Source organism: Oncorhynchus masou, unplaced genomic scaffold (genome assembly GCF_036934945.1).
Source record: "Oncorhynchus masou masou isolate Uvic2021 unplaced genomic scaffold, UVic_Omas_1.1 unplaced_scaffold_1424, whole genome shotgun sequence".
In the NCBI taxonomy this organism is placed as follows: domain Eukaryota; kingdom Metazoa; phylum Chordata; class Actinopteri; order Salmoniformes; family Salmonidae; genus Oncorhynchus; species Oncorhynchus masou.
Window position 1 is genome coordinate 85,001 of NW_027004194.1, and position 7,868 is coordinate 92,868.

The window sequence follows — 7,868 nt, forward strand, 5'->3', positions numbered from 1 at the left end:
GAGACTCACTTCCTATAGGAGCGTTCCCTTTTCATGAACAGGGTGGTGTACCTAATAAACTGGCCAGTGAGTGTATGATTATAAACTGGCCAGCTTAATCACTGGCCAATTTATTAGGTACAGCACCCTGTTCATGAAAAGGGAACGCTCCTATAGGAAGTGAGTCATTTGGCAGTGGTTTGCTCTATACAGCAGGCAGACTGGCATCGCGACACTCAGTTACTGTTTGATTGGATGTTAGAATGGGTCAAACGAGTGACCTAAGAGACCTAAAGCGTGGCACGATCGTCGGTGCCATCTCATTAACGGCCGCTCTCCTTTTCACGCACGACAGTGTCTCGGCTTTACAGAGAATGGTGCGACCAACAAAAAACATCCAATCAGCGGCCATACAGTGGGTGAAAACAGCTTGTTGATTTGATGATTGGTTGAAGAAGGAGAATGGCAAGAATCGTGCAAGCTAACAGGTGGGCCACAAGCAGGCAGATAATGGCTCAGTACAACAGTGGTGTGCAGCACGGCCTCTCGAAAGCGATGCAACTCGTCGGTCCTTGTCACAGATGGGCTACTGCAGCACACGACCACGCCGGGTTCCACTTGTATCAGATAAAAACTAGAAGAAGAAGTAATGTTTTCCTGGCACACGTCCCTTGATACCGGTTGAGCAACGATTGAACGTTATTGCTGGCCAAACCCCCAACAGAGCCTCTTTGGGATGAGATGGAACAGGGGCTGTTGGCAGCATGAACGTACCGCCGTCCCCAATCCGCAGCAACTGCCTCGCGTCAGCATGGACCAACATCCCCGTGGAGCGTTTCTGACACCTTGTAGAATCCAGGCCCCCAATAATTCAGGGTGTTCTGGAGGCAAAGGTGGGGGGGGGTCCGGCCAGGTTGTAGATGGGTGTACCTAATAAACTGTCCACTGAGTGTAAGTGCATGTGGTACCAAAGAGCCTATTAGAGTTCCATTGTTACGACAGTCACCATTTTTTTACATTGGTGTCAGAAGTGGGATGGGGTCCATGGGGCCATCAGAGAGGTGTGTCGATGTGAGGGACTTGCAATAGAGAAGTGTAGGGACAGGCTCTCCCAAAGGAACGGGGTAATGAAGCAACAGACCTCTTGACTTAACGATAAGGTGTTGGGCTTAGCTGTCGCTGGACCGGGGTTCGAGTCCTACGCTAAATTAGGTCTCTTTGGGAAAATGTCATTACAATGGAAGTTAGATTACTCTGTGTCTCCTCTCTGACAATTCAGGATTGCTTCGTCTGAAATTGCACCCTATTCCCCACAGATTGCACTATTTAGGGCGGCAGGGTAGCCTAGTGGTTAGAGCATTGGACTAGTAACCGAAAGGTTGCAAGTTCAAACCCCTGAGCTGACAAGGTACAAATCTGTCCTTCTGCCACTGAACAGGCAGTTAACCCGCTGTTCCTAGGCCGTCATTGAAAATAAGAATTTGTTCTTAACTGACTTGCCTAGTTAAATAAAGGTCAAATTTAGGGGATAGGTTGTCATTTAAGACACAACTCTGCTCCAAACTAGTGCACTACGTAGGGTAGAGTCATTTCAGACACAACTCTGCTCCAAACTAGTGCACTACGTAGGGATCAGAGCTCCCTGTCAGATTTGCCACATCACTTCATGGTTCCAGTGTGAAGTGAGGCCTCGGTGAAGACATGTCCTAGATATAATGTGTGTTGTGGTTACATAAAGGCACCATCTGGGTGCTGTGTAGAGACAGCAGTTGGAGGCCCCCAGGACCTAACAGCTAGGGCCATGCAGCCAGCACTGATTCACATTGCCTGTCAACTGACACTCTGTTGAATGCAACCACATAGGATGAAATCACATGGGAAGATGGCCTGCCTGTAGCGTATAACACACTAGCATGCTAACACGCTAGCACCCTAACACACTAGCACGCTAGCACCCTAACACACTAGCACGCTAACACACTAGCACGCTAGCACCCTAACACACTAGCACCCTAACACGCTAACACGCTAGCACCCTAACACGCTAGCACCCTAACACACTAGCATACTAGCATGCTAACACACTAGCACTCGTACAACACAACATCTTGAAAACTTCAGAGGAACACGAGGATGATTCTGTTCTTTTTTCTAACTGATTGGGATTGTAGACTGTTCACATTGACCAATCGATCTGTTTTGTTGCCTTTTAAACAATAACGATTATCTTTTAATATAATTTCATTTCCGACGCTACTACAGAAGCAGGCCTCATATGTGAAAGGCTTTTAAAGTGGATTTTACTTTATTAAAGATAAGAGAAAAGCTTTTAAAGTGAATTTCCTTTATTAAAGATAAGAGAAAGGTTTTTAAAGTGGATTTCCTTCATAAACGAAGGGAGAAAGACTTAAATAATAGAGGGGCAGATAGTTCCATTGAAAGGGCATTGTGTGATTGTGAACTAATAATGACAGATAGTTCCATTGAAAGGATATTGTGTGATTGTGAACTAATAATGACAGATATTGAAAGGGCATTGTGTGATTGTGAACTAATAATGACAGATATTGAAAGGACATTGTGTCATTGTGAACTAATAATGACAGATAGTTCCATTGAAAGGGCATTGTGTGATTGTGAACTAATAATGACTGATATTGAAAGGACATTGTCTCATTGTGAACTAATAATGACATATAGTTGCATTGAAAGGGCATTGTGTCATTGTGAACTAATAATGACAGATATTGAAAGGGCATTGTGAACTAATAATGACAGATAGTTCCATTGAAAGGGCATTGTGTCATTGTGAACTAATAATGACAGATAGTTCCATTGAAAGGGCATTGTGAACTAATAATGACAGATAGTTCCATTGAAAGGACATTGTGTCATTGTGAACTAATCATGACAGATATTGAAAGGACATTGTGTCATTGTGAACTAATAATGACAGATAGTTCCATTGAAAGGGCATTGTGTCATTGTGAACTAATAATGACAGATAGTTCAATTGAAAGGGCATTGTGAACTAATAATGACAGATAGTTCCATTGAAAGGGCATTGTGTCATTGTGAACTAATAATGACAGATAGTTCCATTGAAAGGGCATTGTGTCATTGTGAACTAATAATGACAGATATTGAAAGGGCATTGTGTCATTGTGAACTAATAATGACAGATATTGAAAGGGCATTGGCTCATTGTGAACTAATAATGACTGATAGTTCCATTGAAAGGGCATTGTGTCGTTGTGAACTACTAATGACAGATAGTTCACTTGAATGGGCATTGTGTCATTGTGAACTAATAATAACAGATAGTTCCATTGACAGGGCATTGTGTCATTGTGAACTAATAATGACAGATAGTTCCATTGAAAGGATATTGTCTCATTGTGAACTAACAATGCCAGATAGTTCCATTGAAAGGGCATTGTGTCGTTGTGAACTAATAATGACAGATAGTTTCATTGAAAGGACATTGTGTCATTGTGAATTAATAATTACAGATAGTTCCATTGAAAGGACATTGTGTCGTTGTGAACTTATAATGACAGATATTGAAAGGGCATTGTGTCATTGTGAACTAATAATGACAGATAGTTCCATTGACAGGGCATTGTGTCATTGTGAACTAATAATGACTGATAGTTCCATTGAAAGGGCATTATATCATTGTGAACTAATAATGACAGATATTGAAAGGGCATTGTGTCGTTGTGAACTAATAATGACAGATATTGAAAGGGCATTGTGAACTAATAATGACAGATATTGAAAGGGCATTGTGTCATTGTGAACTAATAATGACAGATAGTTCCATTGAAAGGACATTGTGTCATTGTGAACTAATAATGACAGATATTGAAAGGGCATTGTGTCATTGTGAACTCATAATGACAGATAGTTCCATTGAAAGGACACTAATAGACCCCCCAATACATCCCACTCCTTTTTACATTATTCTAATCAGCACAATACTTTTCTAAAGGAAGATAGTTCCTATAATGGTACAGGAATATAGATCCTACAATGGAAAAGGAAGATAGATCCGAGAATGGTAAAGGAAGATAGATCCTTTAATGGTAAAGGAAGATAGATCCTACAATGGTAGGGGGGAGAGGGGAGAGGAGAGAGTGGAGAGGAGAGAGGAGAGAGTGGAGAGGAGAGGGGGAGAGGAGAGAGGGGAGAGGAGAGAGGAGAGAGGAGAGAGGGGAGAGGGGAGAGGAGAGAGGGAAGAGGGGAGAGGGGAGAGGAGAGAGGAGAGAGGGGAGAGGAGAGAGGAGAGAGGAGAGGAGAGAAAGGAGAGAGGAGAGGAGAGAGGAGAGAGGAGAGAGGGGAGAGGAGAGGAGAGAGAGGGGAGGAGAGAGGGGAGAGAGGGGAGAGAGGGGAGAGGGGAGAGGAGAGAGGAGAGAGGAGAGAGGAGAGAGGAGAGAGGAGAGGAGGATGGGGAGAGGAGAGAGAGAGAGAGGAGAGAGGAGAGGAGAGAGGAGAGGGGGAGAGGGAGAGAGGAGAGGGGAGAGAGGGGAGAGGGCCATGAGAGTGGGCTCGGTCTTGTATAACGAGTCGTCGTCTTGCGTTTTGATAAACGACGCCATAAAGTGTATCTGTGTTTGTCCATCACAGCGGACCGTTGTTCAGCCCCTCCAATCCTTAAGTAGGCTCTAATTACAGCAAGTTCATCACCACTGCCATCTCCTTAGAGTGACAAAGCAGAGATGATGAGGTTTGTTTCCCAAATCACGCCCTATTCCCTACATAGCCCTATGGGCCCTGGTCAAAAGTAGTGCACTGTGTAGGAAATAGGGTGGCATTTAGTAAGCAGCACCACTTATACACTGAAACTTCTCTAAGGCTAACTACTGGCTTCGCTTTCACTGTCAGAGGAAGGTAGTGGGGAAATGGAAGGCGTGAGGGAGAGAGATAAAGACAAGAGAGACAGAAACAGAGAGAGCGAGAGGAGTATGAGAGAGACAGAGAGAGAGGGAGCGATCGAGCGGGAGAAAGAGAGGTTGAGAAAGAGACAGACAGAGAGAGAGATGGGGAGGGAGAGAGTTTCAAAGGGAGTTTTTTACTGTGGAGCTGCCAGTTAGTGAAGCGTCTCTATAAGCATCTCTGTAATTTCCTCTGGTTGTGACGGGTGCCTCTCTCTCTCTCTCTCTCTCTCTCTCTCTCTCTCTGCTCCTCTCTGAATTCAATTCAATTCAAGGGCTTTATTGGCATGGGAAACATGTGTAAACATTGCCAAAGCAAGTGAGATATGAGAGTTTATCAAAATTGGATTTGTTTTCGAATTCTTTGTGGATCTGTGTAATCTGAGGGATATATGTCTCTCTAATATGGTCATACGTTGGGCAGGAGGTTAAGAAGTGCAGCTCAGTTTCCACCTCATCTTGTGGGCAGTGAGCACATAGCCTGTCTTCTCTTGAGAGCCATGTCTGCCTACGGCGGCCTTTCTCAATAGCAAGGCTATGCTCACTGAGTCTGTACATAGTCAAAGCTTTCCTTAATTTTGGGTCAGTCACCGTGGTCAGGTATTCTGCTGCTGTGTACTCTCTGTTTAGGGCCAAATAGCATTCTAGTTTGCTCTATTTTTTTTAAAATTCTTTCCAATGTGTCAAGTAATTATCTTTTTGTTTTCTCATGATTTGGTTGGGTCTAATTGTGCTGCTGTCCTGGGGCTCTGTAGGGTTTGTTTGTGAACAGAGCCCCAGGACCAGCTTGCTTCGGGGACTCTTCTCCAGGTTCATCTCTCTGTAGGTGATGGCTTTGTTATGGAAGGTTTGGGAATCGCTTCCTTTTAAGTGGTTATAGAATTTAACGTCTCTTTTCTGGATTTTGATCATTAGTGGGTATCGGCCTAATTCTGCTCTGCATGCATTATTTGGTGTTCTACGTTGTACACGGAGGATATTTTTGCAGAATTCTGCGTGCAGAGTCTCAATTTGGTGTTTGTCCCATTTTGTGTTGGTTGGTGAGCGGTCCCTAGACCTCACAACCATAAAGGGCAATGGGCTCTATGACTGATTCAAGTATTTTTAGCCAAATCCTAATTGGTATGTTGAAATTTATGTTCCTTTTGATGGCATAGAATGCCCTTCTTGCCTTGTCTCAGATCGTTCACAGCTTTGTGGAAGTTACCTGTGGCGCTGATGTTTAGCCCAAGGTATGTATAGTTTTTTGTGTGTTCCAGGGCGACTGTGTCTAGATGTAATTTGTATTTGTGGTCCTGGTGACTGGACCTTTTTTGGAACACCATTATTTTGGTCTTACTGAGATTGACTGTCAGGGCCCAGGTCCGACAGAATCTGTGCATAAGATCTAGGTGCTGCTGTAGGCCCTCCTTGGTTGGTGACAGAAGCACCAGATCATCAGCAAACAGCAGACATTTGACTTCGGATTCTAGTAGGGTGAGGCCGGGTGCTGCAGACTTTTCTAGTGCCCACGCCAATTCGTTAATATATATGTTAAAGAGGGTGGGGCTTAAGATGCATCCCTTTCTCACCCCACGACCCTGTGTGAAGAAATGTGTGTGTTTTTTGCCAATTTTAACCTCACACTTGTTGTTTGTGTACATGGATTTTATAATGTCGTATGTTTTACCCCCAACACCACCTTCCATCAGTTTGTATAGCAGACCCTCATGCTAAATTGAGTCGAAGGCTTTTTTGAAATCAACAAAGCATGAGAAGACTTTGCCTTAGTTTTGTTTTGTTTGGTTGTCAATTAGGGTGTGCATGGTCTGTTGTACGGTAATTTGGTAAAAAGCCAATTTGACATTTGCTCAGTACATTGTTTTCATTGAGGAAATGTACGAGTCTGCTGTTAATGATAATGCAGAGGATTTTCCCAAAGTCAATGTTGATGCATATTCTACGGTAGTTATCGGGGTCAAATTTGTCTCCACTTTTGTGGATTGGGGTGATCAGCCCTTGGTTCCAAATATTGGGGAAGATGCCAGGGCATCTCTCTCTCTCTCTCTCTCTCTCTCTCTCTCTCTCTCTCTCTCTCTCTCTCGCTCTCTCTCTCTCTCTCTCTCTCTCTCTCTCTCTTGCTCTGTCTGTGTTCTCTCTAAAGTGCTACCTACCAGGCGTTTTAGAGTCTGTAGTTTAAGGTGTATTGCTATATAATTAAATCAATGATGTATTGAGGATTAGAGAAAGACTTAAATCAACTCATCTCTTTTTAACTATCTCTCTCTCATTCCCTAATTATTTCTCACCTCACAGTGTGAGTCTCTGTTCAGTGGCAGAACTAATTCACCGGTGGTGTAATGGTACAATCATTTGGCCCAGCATCTTCCGGGTTAGGGGAGGGTTTGGCCCAGCGTAGTCCAGGTTAGGGGAGGGAACTAATAATGACAGATAGTTCCATTGAAAGGAGTCTCGATGGTCCGGGTTAGGGGAGGGTTTGGCCCAGCATCTTCCGGGTTAGGGGAGGGAACTAATAATGACAGATAGTTCCATTGAAAGGAGTCTCGATGGTCCGGGTTAGGGGAGGGTGTGGCCCAGCATCTTCCGGGTTAGGGGAGGGAACTAATAATGACAGATAGTTCCATTGAAAGGAGTCTCGATGGTCCGGGTTAGGGGAGGGTCTGGCCCAGCATCTTCCGGGTTAGGGGAGGGAACTAAAAATGACAGATAGTTCCATTGAAAGGAATCTCGATGGTCCGGGTTAGGGGAGGGTTTGGCCCAGCGTAGTCCAGATTAGGGGAGGGTTTGGCCCCGCGTAGTCCAGGTTAGGGGAGGGTTTGGCCCAGCATCGTCCGGATTAGGGGAGGGTTTGGCCCAGCGTAGTCCAGGTTAGGGGAGGGTTTGGTCCAGCATCGTCAGGGTTAGGGGAGGGTTTGGCCCAGCGTAGTCCAGGTTAGGGGAGGGTTTGGTCCA